This window comes from Corapipo altera, unplaced genomic scaffold (assembly GCF_003945725.1).
Source record: "Corapipo altera isolate COAL_440 unplaced genomic scaffold, ASM394572v1 0, whole genome shotgun sequence".
Lineage (NCBI taxonomy): Eukaryota > Metazoa > Chordata > Aves > Passeriformes > Pipridae > Corapipo > Corapipo altera.
This window is the reverse complement of record NW_020884872.1, coordinates 58318861-58338029: the sequence shown is the minus strand read 5'-3', so window position 1 is coordinate 58338029 and position 19169 is coordinate 58318861. Positions and strand designations below refer to the sequence as shown.

The 19169-nt window shown below is 42.3% G+C and overlaps 1 long non-coding RNA gene across 1 annotated transcript; it reads left to right on the top strand.

Annotated features, from left to right (window-relative positions):
• The first annotated feature begins 7747 nt into the window (after window positions 1-7747).
• LOC113942974 lies at window positions 7748-12141 on the top strand. The gene is made up of 3 exons (XR_003526137.1): window positions 7748-7837; window positions 8637-8726; window positions 12047-12141. It is a non-coding gene; the product is annotated as an uncharacterized LOC113942974 (long non-coding RNA).
• The last annotated feature ends 7028 nt before the right edge of the window (window positions 12142-19169 follow it).

Below are 19169 nucleotides of genomic sequence, written 5' to 3'. Positions count from 1 at the left end.
AGAGAAGCTGCTTTTTGAAATTTCACTCAGCTTGGCTAATAGCCCAGTTCAACAGACTTGGAAGATTTTCTATCATAATATTTCTCTGAAGCTAGCTGTAAGAATAAATGGCATAATGTATGTTTGGCTCAAGAGATAAGAGTTTAAAAATTTTGAAGAATCTTTTCTTGTTTGTTATGGAACAAATCCCAAACTTCTTGCTTAGAAGTCCAGGTTCCCTGCTGCTAATGAGGCTCCATTTGAACATCTTGAGTATAGGAGGCAAGTACTCTCCTGTGTGAATAATTATTAACATTTCTAATCTCAGCTGTACTAATAACTATGGCAGAAGTTACTTTACAGTGGAAAAGGCAGATTGACCTCCTGGTCAGTCCTAGAAAGGCAGAGAGGACAAGGGGGATAAATATGGTAAAACTACTCCTTAATTACATGGCAGCCGCCTAAGACTCTGGGCAAGGCTGTGGTGCTGGGAAAAGGCGGAACCTGAAGAGGCATTAACCTGTTATCTCAGGTTTTGATAAAAACACGTAGAATAGATTTTTTGCACCTATCTACTATATTTTTTGTTCCAGTTTGTGCAGTATGAAGTCACCAAGCATCTTGAGCACTACTACTTTTGAAGCAATAGACATTTCTGGTATTCTTGGTCCTACCTAGCTCTAGGGGACAGCCTCAACTATATTGGTAGTAGTAAATTCTTCAAGATTTTGAGTGGTCAGTTAAATATCCTGATTTATTCCACACTTCTCATAAAAAAGCATTAAGGAGAAACTTGTAATCTGTGAATTTACGGTGGGTTTTTTTTTCTTTCTGGGCAATGTGACTAGTAGAGCCGGCAATGCCATTAGCATAGCTCACAAGATTGGCAACTCTGCAGACATTGCACAAGAGTCTGAAGGGATCCCCTTCTAGATATTTAAGATCTACAAATCAAGAGGCCTGTAGAGTTGTGCCACACTTCCAGGCCCCAAAAGCACCATCCCAAAATTTCAAATCCATGAGACACATACCAGATGCTCTCCAATCTGAGGAAAGAGAGAAGATTTCTAGGAGGCACACAAAGAATGGAAATTCCATGGCTTTGCCTAATATGTGTTTGGGTGGTGTCTGCAGCATCTACAATGAAAAAACAATGTTTTCATGAGTCTTGAGAGACAGAGTTGGTTTTGGAGCTGTGCTGTAAAAGCTTGTGACCCTCATGCCTCTCAAAAGTCATTTCTGTCTACCCGTGGATGCTGCAATGCTCTTTCTCATTTTCAGACTGGGTACTGATGCTGTTAGAAGGCCCACTGGGTGAAGTGCACATTTTTTTAAGGGATAGGAATATCAGGATACATTTTTGTTCCAGTTGTATGTATGGCCCTTTGTCTCAGTAAAAGTCAGTGTTATTGCAATAATGTAGGAATCTCATTCTGAGTTACTGTTTTCACAAATCATCTGGTTTAATGAACAAAGCAAAACCAATTTTGACCATTTTGTTCTCAGATTCTGAGTATGCAGTTTCTACAGACCAACTCAGGAAATTTTGGACTGTTTTCTACTTCCTGCCTTATCCACTGTGGGAAGCAGCATTTTAACTCTTATTTATTTTGAAATGAGCAGAGGGTACAATTTAAAATTGCTGAAGCATTTTTTCTCCTGTTTGCAGATTGCAGATTTCATAGGTGTGTTTTGAGTTGGAGAGTATTTAAAATGTTCAGCTTGGAGGATTGATCACAAACAAATGTTTTGTGGATGTCATTGTTCATGTTTTAAATTTACCGATACGCTGTGATTAATTCAATCAGTCCTTTGACTGGAGGAGTGTGAATTACCTTCCCCCATGTATAGAAGCTTGGGAACTGAAAGCGTTCAAAATCCTCCTGATGGGAGAATAAGTGCCAGCAAAAAATGAGGAAAAGCTTATGAAAAAAAGAATAGAAAGGATAAAATCGTTACCAAAGGGAGTGTGTTAAAATACTGAAGTGAACAATCCCAGACAGTTTCGACTGAAAAATTCACTTTGTTTATAGGGAGTGCAACATCTCCCATAATAAACAGGAGGAGGATGGAGTATTATTAGCCAAAAGCCTAATGGTGTCCTTAGGACCACACATGAGAAGGGCAGTGCTGTGTCTTGATTCTCATAGGGGTTTGAAAAAAGCACAAAGACTACAGGATACAAAGGGCTGTTTCCTTTCTCTTTCCATGCAGAGCTTCATCTTAGTGCAAGAAGTGGAAGAAAGCACACTTTAAGGAGAGAACTTGGATACTTGAAAATAAGATCCCTTTTAAACACTCTTTTCTGCTCTCAGAGGTTGTCCAGGAGAATTCACAGACTGAGATGACTATTAGAGATGAGATTCTGACGAAAACTTATCCTGATGTGTCAGTTATACTGTAGAACTGCTGCACTGGAACTAATTGGAAAATTACTTCATACTGTTATTTTAATGAAAGAAGCTTCCTTCATTTCCAGTTGCCTGAGTGCCTGGATCAATATTTAGCATCTAATACAATGTACTTATTTGTTTGTGAGTAAAGTACTCTGATGTTCCTTCTATTTTCATTTTACAGCATCCTTGGTATTCCTATCTATTAAGATAAATTAGACCAATTAGTCCTTTGATGTCCCTATACATGCCTGTTGTCATATTTTGGCCTGTGGAACTGACAGTAACAATTACAATATTTTATTCAGTTGAACAGTGCCAGAGGTTCTGTTCTTTTCTTACCAGAAACTCTAGCACATCACTGTGTTACATTTCCTTAACATTTTCCAAGTGCTCATTTTTTCCAGCAAGTGACCACAAAGAAATCCACCATGGACTTTCTCTTGTTATTTCTTTGTTTAATGATGTGCATTGCAGCCTTCTTTCTCCATTATTTAGTATTAACTTCTAATCTTTTTCATCGTATCTTTTGTAAACTGAGATTATATTAGTTTCGAATGGTGATGGTGATGGTACTACTCAAGCCACTACATTGGAAACTAGACCTGGATTTTGAAGAGTTCTCTGTAAGCTGGACCTGGAAAACTTATAGTTTCATCAGTCTGTATGGGGACATCTTCAAGAGGCCAAACTCTACTCAATACTAATTAACAAAGAAATTAATCCTGAATGAAAACAAGTATTAGTACTTTTGTGGAAGAATACAGTGGTACGATCAGTATATGAGAGTCTCACATGGAAAATATTTTGAGTGGGAGCACAGAATTATGGGCAGAAAATGTGAAACATAGCCATGAAGTTGAAGGTCTCCAGAAGAGATTGTTTTGTGCTTGAGAACATGCTGGTAAGTCCAGAAAGAAAGATTCTTGGAATTTAAAGGGAGTCATGGCACATACAGATTTCTCTGCTCTTTGAATAGAGGTGCCATCTCATTTGAATGCATATGCTTCCATCCATAGTTTTATCATTTATTTGAATGCATAGGCACACAATTTCAGCTATGCATCTGTGTTTAAAAATGCACACAAGAGCCATGTATGACTCCAAGCATGTTTCTGTTAATACATATATATATATATATATATATATCAGGCCAGACAACCAAATAGCAATAATATTTCTCCTGCTTGCTCATTCTTGGATGGCTCATTTACATATTTATGCAGCTCCTATTTTCTTTTTAAAATAAAATCCTACAAAATTATCTGCCTAGGCTTTCACAAGGACACAAATCACTAATCTTCTGATTTTTTTATTAATTCTATCTGCTTCATTTTTGCAATTCTAGACTTTCCTGAACGTGAGGCTATGCCATCATTCATTTGCTTTCAGCAAAGGCATAACAGCTCCAGAATAAGCTCTTCATTATGGCTAACATTTATGTCAACACCATCCATAAAAGAACAAAAATTGATTGAATATCAGCTTTTTTATATTTAACCTTGTAGAGATGACTTACTGTACTATCATACTAAGTTCCCTAACAGAAACAGGAATAGATTAGGATGAGTTTTGAAATGGTTTTGTTTGTTTATTAATTTTCTTTGAAACAACAAGCAGGTCACTGCTAGAAGAAGAAAAGAAATCCAACTAATCAAAACAAACTGCAACTTAAAATCAAAGTACACTCATAGGATTCATTACACAGTCATACAGTAATGTAGTTGTGACCTATGTGCTCTTTCTATCTGCTTTGTACTCAGCTATGCTGTGCTTTATACAGACTGAAAGACTTACAGGGAAAGAGTTATAGCCTGGAATGTTGAACAGCCTTTGTGCTGTGCCTCCAAGAGCAAAACACGTTTGTACCAACACCAGATTATACCAAGAGGTGTAAATCCAGCTCAGCTACCAAAGGGAGGATGAACCCAAAATAGAACATAAAGTAGTGGCCTAGCATAAATCCTCCTGCTTCAACACTAGTGCTGGATATAAATTCTGATGGACAAAAAAGCTTTTCCCAGCATTTGAGCATGCACTACTTAATCCAAATAATTTTGGGGGTTTCTAAGTTGTGAAAAAATATACAGCTTATTGTTGCCCCATGACCAGGGAACTTGCTACCACCTTTTATAGCCCTCCTTAATGGAGGATTTTAGAGAAAGTCAGAGCCAGACTAACCCTGAGTGAAAGGATCTTATGCTGCACAGTGAAGGAACAAGGGGCAGCAGTTAGCAGTTATGTCAAGGTAAATTCTTATTGCGTGGAAGTTGGGTTTTTTTCCTTCCTGGTGAGGGTGTTACTCAGCAAGGCAATGATACCTCCAGCTGTGGAAATTTAAAAACTCAGCTGGACAAGGACTTCAGCAACCTGATGTAACTTTGAAGTTAGCCATGCTCTGAGTAGGGCTGTGGAGCTCCAGGCTAGCCTATATCATTCTGTGACTCTTTGTCTTCAGACAGACGAAATACTGACATTTCCACTTGGTTTAGTCAACCAAGATGTCCTTTAGAGCCAGGAGAGAAAAGCTGGGTACTGCTCATTTTCTTCCTCTGCTTAAGTCTGACAGGTTGTACCACTAGCTACAAAAGGTATACCTAGCTCAGGTGTGGGCACCTACATGGCAGACAACTGCATTTAGATAAGAAAACCAGCACCTATTTTACCTCCTATGAAGAGATTTTGGCCATGGGGATCCAGAACTCACAGGCTGCTTGACTTCAAAGGAACGTGATGAAATGTGGGAACTGTGGAAGTCTTCAGCAGATGCTTGGTGAAACCCGTATTCTCACTTATATATTCTGAATGTTTCTATTTCTATATCATAATAGATCCTGAAGGGCTCTGCAAAGATCCTTTTATTGAATGAATTCAACTAAAACTAATGTTTTAATAATTTGAGTGAGCTGGTGCATCTTCTGAGGAATTTCCAGTTTGATTTTGGTCTCATTCAAAGAAAAGAAGTTTTAGAACAGAGTTCTCATGAAATTCTACTTTTTTGGAAACTTGGAGAGCCCAAATGAGGCTTGAATGCAGAAAACAGGTTTTTAAAGCTCTTTTATTCATATTCAAATGAGATGATCACTATTTTAGTTCCATTGCAGATATACAACAAAGGGAAACTGAGAATAAGAAATATTTGCATCACAGTCAATTTGTGAATCTGACTGATAAAGTAGTAGCTAATGTAGAAGGATCACCCTGCTTTGTGCCTATTATATCTATTATAATAGATATAATGCCTATTATAATAGATATAGTACCTATTATCTCTATTACATTTAGAGATATATTCAAGTGTAGTGGAAGGAAGGGTAGAGTGTAAGCACCTAACAAATACCATACTAAAAGTGTGGCCTACATCTGCAACTTCTGAAATCTCATCTAGGGGGGCTTTCTTAGCAAGCTGGTCGTGAAGAGTAAAGTTATTTTCTGCAGCCAAGGGATACTCTTCCAAGAGGAGTCATAGTTCTCTTCCCTTTTGTCTGAACTCCATTTTGACTCTGACAAATAGAGATTTGGCATTTGCTAAAACAAGGACAGTAACAGGCATTTTTTTCAGCATATGGGAGCAAAGGCATTAAGATTCTTTTTTTCTAGGAGATACTGGTATGTCTCCACAACTGTACACAGAGTTTAATTAAGATGTGATGTTTACTACTGTCTTTCTGAGGCAGAACAGATGTTGCGCTCCACGAAAAGGCTCTTCCAAGATGACTGAAAAATTCAGTGACATATGGAAATTAATGGGATTTTTGTGGTCAAATTTATCTCAGCGCTGCTTACCACAAGGAGGTCTTGATTCATGAGTACAGTCTTTGGGGCTCTTCCACCACCTAAATCCAATGGTATTACTAAAAGTAATGACAAACCACTTCTTTGAAGGTACTTAGAAATATTAATGACTATAAATAACACCTAAGTGATGAAAAAGCATCTTTATGCCAATAAGTGAACTCTCTTTTACCTAAACGAAGAGACGTAAACTTGCCTGAAGTGTGGGAACAATCCGGTAGGAACAGTGGGAATAGTGTTGACTAGTATTTGTGTGTGGGTGGATGCCAAGCTGTGCACTTCCCGCTGGTGGATGGGCTGAGACCTCCGTGAGAGGCCAAGGCACCAAGCTGTGATGAGCTCTGTATCCTTTTCTCCCTGTATGGTTAGCCTGCACCGAAAAGCCTATGCCTTAGCTCAGCCTGACAGCCTCTGTGTTGGTAGGACCAGTGCCAGCTGTGATCTACAAGCTGGGGACTGCTGCTGGCGCTAAGCCTCAGCTTCCCCACCCCAGCTGCCAGCAGGACTCCTTGGAGTGCATCTGCCTTGGATACATGGGTTGGGGTTACCCAGAGCACAGGTAACATCGGCACACGTGCACGACATACTGTGCACCCATATCTTGGGAAACCTGCTAAAATCAGGGAGAATTTTTCCTCTTCTCTGTGTGGACTCCACACTGAAGAAGAAAACATTTTATGGTATTAATAAGAACACAGCTTGGTTCCTTGGTTCTGAAGCAGACAAATGCCAAATGTGTACAACTAAAGGAGCACTTGTTTTGAAGACTGATCAGCTGCAAAAAATGAATTGGCTTTACTTTTCATATCCTCCTACGAGTCCCCAGAATAGTTGGTGTGGTTTGCAGTTATGCTGTCCTTTTTCTGAGCATATTTTCTTCTCTTTTGTACTGGCAAAAAAAAAAGTCCTCTTCATCAAGAGAAACAAGAGTCTCCATATGCTTCATGTGGGTAAAATCAAAAGGGGAGTATATGCAGGTACCACTGTTTTACAGCTACATGCATCTCCGTCACAGGATAAAGAGAGGTTTTGTAAATAGCCTGGTGTTCCTGTATTGACATTTCCTCTGCAGGCAGTGCTCCAGCTTTGTGCGGGCGCCTGGCACTTGCACACAGCTCTGCTCTGTTATGGAAAGCCAGTCATGCATGAGCTGATCACTGGAGACAAGCAAGGAAAAGGGGGACCTCGGTGAAGATGAGTCAGTTGGGGACAGGGAACACTGTGTCTTTTGTGGAGCGGTGTTAATAGGGAGAGAGGGAAGCGAGAGCAATGCTTGCACGGCATCCCCAGGGCCCCTCCTTGCTCTCCAAACCAGTGTCAGCAAAAGGCAGACCTGCTGGAGCATGGCGAAACTGTGCAGCAGGAAAACGAAAGCCTTGGGGTGAAATATAACTCCTGTGCATTTGTGGAATAGAAGTTCTGGGTAGGAAGAAGGGGGGAAATCACGCCATTGCTGCTATGGAAACCAAATCCCCCCCATCACAGGGAGGAGATGTGCCAAAGTCCTGGGCAGCCTGGCTGCTGCTTACATCACAAACCAGACCCCCTCCCTATTCCTCACCACTCTGTTCTCTCCTAAGAGCTTAACAGTTTGGAGGCCTCATGTACAGAAATGAAGGGTTATGGAGCTGCAGTGGTGCTCAACCAACTGTCCTGGCAAAATTATTTAGGTCTTTCTCTGAGGAATGGCAGAGGCTTTCTAGTTAATATTTGCCATCACAGGAGTGTGCTGGGCTTTTTTGCTCCCCTCTGAATCAGACTGAGGGGAAAAAAGGAGATTTAGAAGCATCATCTCTGATTCATGTCTGTCTCTGTGACTTTTTCCATGGCTGAGGTTGGATGAGAGATATTGGCTGGACAATTTATTTTTGAATGGGACTCCTGGTTGCAAGAAATCTAGCAGAGAAAAACATACTTCCTATCCATATTATTCTGCTACATCCATGTCTGAGGAGTTGAGAGCAGGGTTTTACTGGTGGAGGCAAGGGGGAGTAAGGACCAAGGAAAAGAAGCAAAAGAAAAAGTGTGATAAGGACTGAGCAGGCCTCTCCTCTTAGCCTGTGTCTGTGCCAGGCTGTAGGGTATGAAAAGCAATTTCTCTCCAAGCCCTGGATATAGAAATATCTTGCCTTTGTTTGTTTGTTGGTTTTGTTTTTGTTTTTTTTAACAGCAGCTGTGCTCATTACAGTGTGTGTTCTTGGCAGTTTTGTATTTACCAGTTTTCTTATACCAGAGCCAGAGGCAGTTTGCTCAGTGGGTTCCTGCAGATAGGAAAAGCTAGCAGTCATATATTTACTGCATCATCCATATACAAGTCCTTTAATTCAGAGAAACATCCTTAACAGGCTAATTTGCAAATATAAGTGAAGTAGAGGCTATGGCATAAAATGATCATAGTTGAGACCCCTGCTTGGAGGGAATCCTGGTACCTGCTGTGATGAAGACAGATGTGTCTGTTGAATTTCTCAGGAGGTAAAAGAACATTCCCCCCATTAGGAGCCAAAAAGCCAGGTACTGGTGCCAGTGGCATAGGAAGTTACAGGAAAATACATCAGGGAGGTATGTCTACCCTACTCTTTTATTACTCCCTTTATCTATAATTAGCTGCTGTTGGAAAGCCTGAGTGCAGCCATTCGGATAGTCTGACACAGTTCCTTCTGTGGTGAGTAGTCCCATTGAACCAAATAACACCAGTGATGGGTATATTATTATGAATTACTGGCAAGTATTTACAGGATTTTGACTTTATTGAGGCTTACAGGGATTCTACATTGTTGTAGCTCCTTGGATATCAGATAACCCATGTTCATTGTGAATACCAGCATCAGCCCTGCCTGCTGTTACTGGAAGTTTGTGGGGCCACATTTATCAGGCCTAGCTGTACGTGTTATAAGGCTTCAGTGTATTTTAGCCATGACTAAAAGAAAAAAAAAAGCATCTGAAGACAGAGATTTGTCTGAGTCCCAAGAGAGGGGCTGAAGCTGGGAGGAATTTCAGTGCTCTAATGATCAGCATCTTCTTCAAAGACAGGAGCAGGAAAAGTGTTAAGTATTTGTCATATTTGCATAATTCTGTGACAGAGGATTCACCCTCTGTTATGAGCCCATTTTGGTTAGAATAAAACTCTTGCATGTCTCACTTCAATGATTTTCAGTGAAAGGTTAGGAGGAGGTGGGCACTGGAGCAGCTAATTCAGTGATTGTGCAGTACCCGCTCTTAGATTCTTGGGGGTTTATTCTGTATTAAAAATCAGAAGCAGTTGTTTACTCCGGGATTACTGAATGGCCTCTGTTCCCATGATACCTAGAGGAGGCTGGCAATTATTCTCCCTTGGTTCTCCCTGGAGCTATTTTCTTTGCTGGCGGGGAGGAAATTGTTCATGTTTCATTTGCGCTACTGTTGTTCCAGCTGCCAGAGCAGGAATGTTTGTCTGCCAGCCTGCATTGGTGGCAGCGGCTCCCCTTAAGACCTGCCATCTGTTAGCGTTATTCCTATTGTCATCTACATGATGGCAGCATCTAGACGGATGTCCCTCTGTTCTAGGCACTGCTTTGGCGTGTCAGGAACAGCAGAAAGACAGGAACAGGCAGAATGGGGACAGGTAAGGAACACCAGGGTGTGGAGAGGAGGACTTGTCTGCCCCAGGCCTCTCGGCAAGCTGGAAACAGGGCCTTGAACTACATCCTGCTGTCCCTGGCTCCTCTTGGTCTCTCACTGACATAACTCCTACTATAAATAGCAGCTGCAGCACAACACAAGGGTCTGTGAAGTCCCCCATTTACAAAACAAGGCTTCTTATAAACATCCTCATCCTGAATCCTTATATGATCTGGACAGATAAAGGAAAGGCGAGGAATTTTCATTTAATTTCACCTGGTTCTTAGCTGACTGGGATCCTCTGGAATATGGGGTCCTCACTGCTCCAAAGGGTGTTTTTTTGTTGGCTCATGGGTTCCATGATGAACCCTTCCAGGCCTGGAGATTTGGGTGCTACAGGCCAAGCTTGAGCCACATCATGCTGAGCCCGTGTTTTAAGAAATGAAACCAACTCCAGGCTGGCCAACCCTTGTCACCTTGAGTGACTGTGCTCAGATACATCCTTGGAGCCCGGCCGTGCTGGAATCCCCACCCGGAGATAACTCCTGTCATTGCACCCCCCGGCCTTTCCCCCTCCCTTTGTTCGGAGCCGGGGAGGCTGCCGGGGCCGGCTGCACCCGGCAGAGCCTGCAGTGCCGGCACGGCACCACGGAGCGGCACCGTCCGCACGGACACGCGGGGCGCGACCGCCCGGGGACGGCACCGCCACCGCCCGGGATCCAAACCGCAACCCTACCTGATCAGTCGCAGGCCTGCTTTAAGCGGGAGGCAGGTGCCCACGCACCTCGGCTTGGCACATACACAAAAAGAGCTTACACAAAAAAGAGCATTTTCCTGTAAACTCGGCCCCAAAAGTCGAGGGGCTCTGCACGTAGGTTTATGAAACACGAGCGTTTGCATCACATGTGTCTGTGAAGGGTGGGTTGGTAACTCAAAGCACTGCTAACCCATACGGAGTTGCATCCAAACACGGCTATGAGTTTTTCACTGTTTACAGTATTTGGATTTGGTAGGAAATGTTTGTTTTGTTTGGGTTTCTCCCCTCCTGTCTTTCTTTTGGTCTTGAAATTACATTTGTGCTTCCAGATGCTCAAATGATTCAATATTAAAATGTTCTCAGCAATGTTGTCTTTTTTTCTTTTTGAGACAAAACTTAGCAGCAAAATTTTTCAACTTTAAATTAATCCAATCTTTGCTGTTTGCCATGCTATGAACAATGTTTCTAGCAAATGGCTTTATACATGTCGATATCTAAATCATGTCTATTTTCACTTTCTGAAAATGATGGCTTTTTTTTAACTTGGCAGTCTGGATATTTAGTGATTAGCAGTTATGTTTTTAAGCCAATTTAATAAGTCTTAAGAAGAATATAAAAATAAACTGGTAAAAAAAGAAACATTTCAAATCCTGTCAAACAGAAATTGGATCTGCACTTTCCATTAGTTCAGTTCCTTCATTTTTTGACCACAGATCATCCCAGTAGTCCTCCCAGTTCTTATTTGAGCACTTCTGTGGCTGTTGTAGGGCTACTGGGGCTACACAGGAAGATTTGCCAGTGCTCCAACCCTCATGTCATGTGGACTAGAGACACATCTGCAGGATGCCACATCTCCTTTCCAGAGGAGACTGAGGTAATGGGAGTGACTTCAGCTGTGCTCCACCATCTCACCCTGGTCATAATGTATGAGTGCAGCTTCAGAAAATGGGAGTCTCCCACATTTACCAGTTTCTATGTGGCCACTCTGCTTTGCCCGGCAGAGCCACTTCCCTCCTCCACCTTTCCCAGCCCAGAACTGCATTTTCTGTCTTTATTTCCCTGTGGGTTTTGGAGGAGTCAGTTGGACATGATGTTTTGCCATTTTTGAGAGAAGGCTTGCTCCTGCATCCTAGCTCTCCACTGGTGCATTGTGAAACAAAGGGCTTCAAGGAAGATGAAGGAGGATTTGCCAGTCCAAACTAAAACAAAATGGTTTCAGTTTGCATACATTTAAAGAAGATAGTTTTGTGGGTTGACAGCCTGAGGAATGCTTAGTTTTTGTTGTCAGATGACTTAATATATCACACACACACATGGACCCCCCAGTAATCAATAGCTTAAAGTCAGACACCACGCTTGGAGACAAGGCTCAGAGCTACAGCAATTGAGGAGACCCTCGAGTCCAGTTTCCCAAAGTTATATAGGGTACCTAAATCCCACTGAAGTCAGTATCCCCATGTTATCTGTGAAAACCTTGCATGAAGATCAGTTGCAATGTTTTAATTGTCTTTGCTCTCTGTTTCAGCAAGCTCAAAGTAGACTGGATCAGGCTGAACCCAGCAGTCACAAGCTGGATGGACACCCCATGAACACGTATTGGAGTCCACAGCTGCACATCCCTGCTGTATGTTGTTTTCCCTGTCTTTTGTGTTTTAAGAAAAAAAACCCAAGCAAAACCAAACAAAAAGAATGTAGCCTGCTTTCCCTCTCCTCTCAAGATCACAGTCAAATTCTTGTAGTTCTGCCTTCTTCCTTCAAAGGCCCTTGCCCCAAGACTGGTGGCACAACAAACAAGTCTTTTCTAAAGAAATATAGGCAGCAAAGAGTCCTTTTGTCAGTCCCATCCTTTCAATGTCTTTAAATCCAGAAGGGCTGCTCTCTGCCAAGCCTAAATGAGCTGTGTCAGCTTGGGTTTGGATGCTTGCCTTGGTCCCAGGCATTTTCTTCCACAGTTGTTTTAGGGCACAGGTAAACAAGGCAGCTGCTGAGGGTAGTTAATGGTCAGACCTGAAAAATGGCCCATCACCAATTTACCAAGGCTGCAGAGCCAGGTGGTCCAACACAGCCAAAGCCAAGGCCAAGGCTGCAGCAGTGAGGACTGTGTTTGCACCTGGAAGTAGAGGCAGTCTCTCTTCCCATGACCCTTCATGCCCCACAGAGCATGATGGAGCAACCACCCCCTGCCTTCCCCTTTCTGTGGCAGAAGCAGACCCACCAGCTGTGGTCCTTGTTTCCCTTGTTCCTCAGAAAAGCCAAATGAAGCCCTGTCTAACTTTTGACCAGCCTTGAGCTTGATGTCCCAGTGGGGACATCCTCCCTATTATGCATCACACTGTTTCTGAAACAGCACTGTACCTATCAACAACACTCCTCTGCCCTGAATTGCTGGGTGGAGGATGAGGACAAAGGAAGAAAGGTCAAAAAGATCTGATGAACCCCGCAACACTTCATTTAGGAGAACAGCTGCCTTTTTTCTGTGTGGTCTGAGCAATCTAAAAGCAAGGACCAACACGTTTGCATGCTGTGGTCCTGGTATGAAAACAGCAACTGGCTGCAGAAGTTTCACTTGAACATGAATCCTGGTGCAAGAGTTAGGGAGTGACAGCCAGCTGTGTTCAGCCCAAGGCTCCCTGCCCTCCTCATTCTCCTGCTCTCCAGAGGGAAATTGAGGATACCTCCCACACCCAAGCAGCTTGCTGAGAATGATATATTTTGTCCCTTCTGCCCTTACAGTTGTCATTTTAAGGGCTTCTTCCTAGCTGAAAATAGAGGGTGAGGGAGTGACCTAGCTGTTTGTCCAAAATTACTTGGGAGAGTAAAATCTCTTTGTGTGTACTGTGTTTTTTTAGGATATCTTTGCATTTGTGTTTCTATGGTGGCCCATTTGAGGCTACACTAGGGACCGTGCTAGCACTTCATAAAAAGTTGGATGTGTCCGGAGGACCCTCCCAGGAGGTAATGACAAGTGATACAAATTGATGAGAGTATAGACAGGATGCCTAATAAAGCACACTGAAATGATCATCTGCTTTTTGGCTGGGGTTTTATCTAAATAAAGTAAAACTTGGTTGTCTCTGATTTCTGTGCAGTCTTTCACATATCATAACTGAGAAGGCAATTTGAGAGGGGAGGAAGAGGTCGTTTCTATCACTGTGGCTGAAACCACTATTACAGCAGTAATAGTTGAAATGGATTTTCTGCCTTAAATTTTCAGGTTAGGACTTGCTATCTTCTCAAAATACAAATAAATGCAAGTCATTGGGGGCTCACCTGGAATTGCAAAATCATGGAATAATTTGGGTTGAAAGTGGCCTCATCAGGTCATCTATTCCAACTTGTTGCTCAAAGCAGCACCAAGCTACAACAGGTTGCTCAGAGCTGTATCCAGTCAAGTTCTGAGTATCTCCAAATGTAATACCTTTGGAGACAGCTCCTCTGGGACTCAACGATAAGGTTGAGTACCTGTGGATCAGAATGAAGGGGAAGGCCAACAAGGCTGACAACCTGGTGGGAGTCTGTTACAGACCACCCAATCAGGATGATGAGGGTGATGAATTATTCTACAAACAGCTGGCAGATGTCTCAAAATCATCAGCTCTTGTTCTCATGGGTGACTTTAACCAGCCAGATGTCTGCTGGGAACGCAACACAGCAGAGAAGAGGCAGTCTAGGAGATTCTAGAGTGTATAGAGGATAATTTCCTGCTTCAGCTGGTAAATGATCCTACCAGGGGTCCAGCCCTGCTAGACCTGCTGTTCACAAACAGAGAGGGTCTGGTGGGAGATGTGGTGGTCGGAAGCCATCGGGGGCACAGTGACCATGAAATAGAATTTTCAATTTTCAGGGCTGCAAAGAGGCCCATCAATAAAACTTGCACCCTAGACTTCTGCAGGGTAGATTTTGGCCTACTCAGAACACTGGTTCAAAGGGTACCTTGGGAAACAGCCCTTGAAAACAAAGGGATCCAGGAGGAATGGACATACTTCAAGAAGCAAGTCTTGAATGCACAGGAGCAGGCTGTCCCAGTGTGCCGAAAGGCGAGCCGATGGGCGAGATGGCCAACCGGGCTTAACAGAGAGATTTTGAAGGAAATTAGGGGACAAAAAGAGAGCTGACTATGGAAAAAAAGGGCTGGATACTCACAAAGAGTTTAGGAAAATAGTTAGGTCATGTAGAAAGAAAATTAGAGACAAAGGCACAATTTGAACTTGATCTTGCCACTTCTATTAGGGATAACAAGAATTGCTTCTACAAATACATCAGTAGCAAAAGGAGGGGCAAGGAAAACCTCCATTCTTTGTTGGACATGGGGGGAACATAGTCACCAAAGATGAGGAAAAGGCTGAGGTACTTAACGTCTTTGCCTCAGTTTTCAACAGTAAGACAGGTTGTCCTCAGGACAACTAGCTTCCAGAACTAGTAGACAGAGACAGGAAGCTGTATATCCCCCCTGTAATCCAGGAGGAGACAATTAGTGACTTGCTGAGCCACTTGAATCCTCACAAGTCTGTGGGACCAGATGGGATCCATCCTAGGGGATGGAGCTGGCAGAAGAGCTTGCCAAGCCACTCTCCATCATTTACCAACAGTCCTAGCTCACTGAGGAGATCCCAGATGATTGGAAGCTGGTAAATGTCATGCCCATCCCCAAAAAGGGCTGCAAGGAGGACCCAGGAAACTACAGGCCCGTCAGCCTGACCTCAGTGCCTGACAAGGTTATGGAGCAGATCATCCTAAGTGCAATCACACAAGTACTTCTTGACTTTCTTTAAGAAGGCATTTGTGAAGTTTACCTTTTTCCAATGATCCCAAATCATCTCTAATTACCATGGCCTCCCAAGGAGGACAGGGAATGCACTTGCAGTGACATTCGCTACCTCTCTCAGCCCCATCTTAATAATCACATTTTGTCCTATGGACTTGTGTATGTCTGATTGACTCAGGTGATCACCTTTGCCAAAGGTCCTGCTTCCACAACTTTGCCACGTTTGTTAATGCCACAGAATAAAACCAGCAGCTGCTGCCTATCCACCCCACAGTCATTTTAGATGTCTAATCAAGAGTAAAAGTTTGATTGTAGACAGCATTTGAGATTGTTTAAATTTTTGCATCCCAAAACTACTCTATGGCCCTGTCTTCATTGTCTGTTGACTGATGTCCCAACGTTTTTTTTTACCCCCAGAAAAAGACAGAAAACAAATTAAATACCTCGGAACATTGAATGTCTGTCTGAGTGAGGAGCCTCTTTGTCAGCTCCAGGCCTTCTGTTGTGTCATTCACATGCTCTGTGGAAATGTCCACAACCTTCATTGTCCTCTCACCCTGAAGATCAAATAATTCTGATGCCAATAGGCTGGTTTTGAATTACCATGTGATGATAACTGGAGACCAGGAGAAATGGCTGCTAAAAGCAGAGATATGCCTGGGAAAATAAATTAGTTCTGAGTTGTTAGCAAGCACACACACACACACACATACACACACACACACACACACACACACACACACAGGATCGCTTTCAAAGATTCAAAGAGATCATTTAAAAGAATACATGTTACTTTCCTCAGAGTACAAGTGAGAGTGAACAGTTCTTGAATTCACACAGGATAGGACTCAGTAACACTATATGGTCTTGGTTAAAATTATTTTATATTGTAACAAAAGCAAACCATCCCACTGAAAGCACACCTTGAGCTAGTTACGTGAGTGCTGCTGAGGGACTGAGAAACCTGAATTTGATTTCCTAACAGACTATACTGCGAGTCACTTTGTCAAGACACCTTATCTGTATCCTTTAATAGCTTTGAGATTTGGACTTTCATTTCTTCATCTGTAGAATTATGATGTTGGTAATAGCACCTCTGTGTTGTGAATTACTGGGATACTCTGCTACTGCTAATCCTATCAATATCATAATATAAATTAAATAGAAATGAAATTGCTTTACTCCACACTGCTTTACCATAGCCTAAACACAGCCCTTAAGATCAAAAGGTAAGTTTACTCATTTTTAATATAAGATTTCCTATTCTTTAGTTGTTTGGGTTTTTTTCCTTCTTCCAGTAAATATTGCAAGAAGTGTCACACCATAGAACTGGTCTCTTTAACTCTGAGGAAAATAGGACTTGGGTTCAGCCTGGTCCAGTCCACTTCCTGACTTTTTTCACTGTAAGAACTACTCTGACTATATCTATGTAGAATAATACAGCTTTTTAATACATACCAGCAATATATTATACTGCTTCATATCACAGCTCAGTGTTCTGATTGTATTTTACTATATGAAGCGTAAGTCTTTGTTCTGAAAATGAATTTCCAAAATTATAGCCACAGTACGCTTGGCCATAGTTGGCTTTTAGCCATGGCCATTGCTTGGCTTCTGAACAGGATGGGAACTATGTCAGGGAAGTAATTATTCTAAGTAAAGAAGAACTAAACCACGTAGAAAAACAATTCCTATAGTAGAACTGCATCTATTGTTTCTATCTTGCTATAATCACGTTATGCAAAAGCAATGGTGTGGGGTAGATGGAGTAGGGGACCAGTGGTCAGAACATCTGGCTTCTGTTCCTGAGTGTGGCATCCCTTTCTTCAGCTCTAGCGTGGGCAATCACTGTTAGTTTGTCTCCTTGGAGGGATGTTTTTTGATTAGCTGTGAGTGATATTCTTGCTGATCTCTGGAATCAGTGCTGAGGTACTTGATAAAAAGCGTCTATTTTTTTCTCTTCCTCAATCGTCTTTTGATCTTTGCAAAACCAAAGATCTATCTTGAAATGTGGTTTGTGACCAAAAAAAAGTTCGAACATTGCTTGATTAGACAAGCTGGGGAGTTATTCCTGTTACTACAACAGGGTTCAGAAGCCACTCCCAAACCTAAATCCACTCCTAATATGGGGCTCCATACTTCTGAGTGAAGCACACCATCTAATAAGCCATTCTAAAGTCTATTTTTTATTCTCAGTCATTACTTCAGTATAAACAGATTGCAGCACTTTGCGTAGGGAGGAGTGTGAGCTTCAAGAGCTGGTGAGCCATCAGAGATGATAATTGGAGCTTCTGGCTGTGGTTAGAGACACACACACCCACACACACACAACACACACACAAATCCCCACTGCAAACAGAGTGCAGCCTGAGCTGCAGTTATGAATGTCATTGCTCTGTGCTCATTTTCATTTCTAGCCAGTAAAATAATTCACTATGTCAATAGTACATGGGAGGCATGGATGCTAATTTACATTCCTTTGTAAAGGGTTTCAGATGATTATACTTCCCTCACAGCCAATCCTATGCTAATGAGAACTCTCTGACTCCAAAACACTGCTAGGATTAACGTTCGTGGACTCTGCACCAGGGTAAATGACCTGTGGCATAGCTTTAATTAAGGAAGACAGCCACATAATTAGAATAACAACGGCTTACTATCAATTTTTGCAGCAAGTCTCAGCCCCCGGGGGGTTACGTCATTTGTGTGCACTGCCTGCATGTGGGTGGACCACTACATGAAAGGCCCAGGAAAGAAAGCTTTGTCATTTTTAAATAGGTATTATATAAACTGCACACTTTGTAGAATCCCTGAAGCAGTAGTTGCAGCTTATTAATTTAAGAAGAGGAATAGAAACCAGCATTGCACAACAGAGACCTGAGAAGAGATTCCTATAAACTGATCCCTGCTCTTTTGGCCTGCCTTTCTGAGCAGATATAGTAAAAGATTTGGTGATGTCTCATCCTAGGAGCTGGCAGCTCTCTGGAGAGAGGACTACACCTCAAAATATCTGGGTGTCTGGCCCCACTCCTCTCCTTCATGCTTGGTATGGTGCATTTTGCAGTGACAGAGCCTACCCTTGATATTTTAGGTTGAATTTTTACTTGCCAGCTGTGTGAGCAGGGACCTGCTTAGAAAAATAAGTAACTGTTATCCATTAACTACTGTGCTTTGCAGATGAAGCTTTGTATGAGGATGATTGCGTCTCAGCACCCTGATACTGAAGAAACTGGATGTGGACCCTTCTCTGGCAGTGACTAGCTTACTGTTTTGTGTTTGCACAGCACCAGAGTCAGATAAAGGCCTACTTTTCAAACACAGCATGTGGAATTAAATTCTTTTACAACATAGATTCTTTAAAACTGCATTTTAGACCCCCACAACCCCCAAATCTGGTCCTAAAGTAGCTTATCTCCTGACATATCATGACCAGAGCCTCCTGCCAGTGCCTGTCCTAGTGACCCTAGACAGCTCTACTGTTCTTCTGACCCTCACCCATCTAAGGATAGGTCTACTTCACTACCTTGACAGCCTGCCCAGCTATTCCATACAGTCACAAAGCAGAAAGAATCTTCAGGGGTCGTCTAATCTTGTCCCACAGCAGCATCCACAGTGATGGCAGATGTCTGACTTGCTTGTAGAAAACATTATCTTCAGTTTTCCACTGCTTCACTATCCTTGCAATTAGAGAGTTTAAATGAAGTCTTCGTTGCTGCAGGTTAATTCTTGTCCTATCTAACATGAATACTGGAAAATTAACTCCTTTGTTATTTGGAACAATCTTCCATGTGCTTGTAGAAGCTTATATGTCCCTTCCCAGATGTTTGATCATTCTCTTTGATATACTCAATGGTTCTAGTATTGATTCATATATCTTTTCTAG